Source organism: Manduca sexta, chromosome 18 (assembly GCF_014839805.1).
Source record: "Manduca sexta isolate Smith_Timp_Sample1 chromosome 18, JHU_Msex_v1.0, whole genome shotgun sequence".
Classification (NCBI taxonomy): Eukaryota; Metazoa; Arthropoda; class Insecta; order Lepidoptera; family Sphingidae; genus Manduca; species Manduca sexta.
Genome location: NC_051132.1, coordinates 6,538,409 through 6,540,572, shown reverse-complemented (window position 1 = coordinate 6,540,572; position 2,164 = coordinate 6,538,409).

Below are 2,164 nucleotides of genomic sequence, written 5' to 3'. Positions count from 1 at the left end.
TTATGGCGTTTCTACTTATATTATAAACAAAATGCATGTGTTGCAAAATATATTTTGTCCATAATTTGCTCTTCATCTAAAGATAATAAAATAAATAGATACATATAAAGCTGTAGAAAACAAAAATGTACCTATTCAATATTCTGTAATATCAATTCGCAATAATTTCTACAAAACAAATGCCTTTATGTACGAAGAGGTGATAGAGGTACAACCGGGTGCCGATTTTTCGCCAGTTTGTTTCGTCCCATGATGTGGTAGGGTGCGATCATATTGGCATATCAGGCAAAAATTCCAGATTCCGGGCAACTGAAAACCGAATATCACTAAACGACGCGAGATTTAAACCTGGAACCTCAGAGCAGTCTCGTACCACTCATGCAATCCAACTACACCACGGCAATATTTTTACATATCCATAAACGTTTTAAAATACACCAATTAGTCTATGGATCATTAAACGAGAGCAAACTAGCGTCAGTGAAAAGAGATTAGTGTAACGAGTCGATAAGGAGGATTTGATAATGACGTAATTACCGCGGTCGAGGTTAGCTGGCTGTTTAGATTCTAGTTACCGAAGAAAAACTACTTATATATATATTTTTTATTGTTTTGAATAGATTGCCATTCGCCTGATGGTAAGCGATACGACTGCCCATAAACAGTAGAAACACCATCCAACACCTTGAATAGCAAAGTACCGTTTGGCATTCCACTGTGTTCGCCATACTAAGACATGAGAAATCTTATTATGTCCAGTAGTTACACTGACTACAATCTCCTTCAATCCGGAACACAACAGTAACTACATACTGCTGCTTGGCCGCAGAAATAGACATAAATTTATAAATCCTATTAATTTATAGTTTGAATAAATAGCCTAAGAGGTGAACGGAGATTTTCACATTTCAAAAAGCTTAATTACCATTTATAGAGTAGAGGCAAACGTATATGTATAGGGTATAAATTCAAATCCCGGTTAAATACCATAATATTATCCGGAAAATTACGCGGCCCAGGACCTCTTGCCATTATTTTTTAAGACCTCATGATATTTCCGGATTATTTTTACAAAGATACATTATTTGAATAACAACATAAATCTATTCTAATATTATAAAAAGGAAAATGTTGTGACTTTGTTTGTAGGTTTGTAGGGGCTAATCTCTGAAAGTATTGAAGCGATTTTGATTTTTTTTTACTAACAGGAAGCTACATTTCTCCTTACTGAATAGTACTTTTATCCCGGAAAAATAAAAAGCAGGACTTTTAACCCGGAAAAACGTTTACCGGCGGGCGGATCCGCTGACAAAACCTAGTATTGTATAAACGCGATAGTAATGTATATAATTTTTTTATAGTGTAGATTGCGTAAATCATATACTCTAAATGATTACTAACAAACCTGCGACGCCGTCCCTGATTTAAATTAAGGACCGCCACCTAAGTACTTTTTGTTTCGGCACCTGCATAGAATTCCAAATGAGGTAAATATTATTTTCGAATACGCTTAAGCCCCACGTACAGTGAGGCGACACGACTGTACAGTTATAATATGTATTAAAACGAAAAGGTAGTAACTAGGTGGGAGGCTCTTTACGTGGGAGTCTGAAGGTACCGTCCGCTTTTCTATTTCTGCCACCAAGCATTTTTCAATCTTATTTTTGATTAAATAATGTTCAAAATCGAACATAGGCTACTAATCTATTATTTGATGAGCTTATTAATTTTGTTGTATCGGACCCGCTGTCAACACCGAAACCTCGCGAATGGAATAGTGGAATCCCTCGACTTAGCGACTGCAGGGTCCTGGATGAAAGTTGAGAGGATCTGGGGAAGGAAGGGTGCGGGAAGGAGAAGGAACCCTCTTAGGATGGGAGGAGGGGAGAAGGCCAGGAAATTTTACGAGCTCTTATAGGCCTCAATGTGAATTGGTTACCAGTAAGGTATACACTCTAACCGGAGCAACCCATAACCTGCAGCATCCGCACCCAAAACTTCAGAGTGCAAGAACTGCGTTCACCTAGAACCACAAGATCTTAGACCTCGTATTGAAATCGTCTTTAATTTTCCTCACGAAACAAACCTTAAGTACTGATTGATCGCTAAAGGAAATGAAGCGGTCTATTTCAGAATCCAATTTAAGATGTACCACTCAAATTAA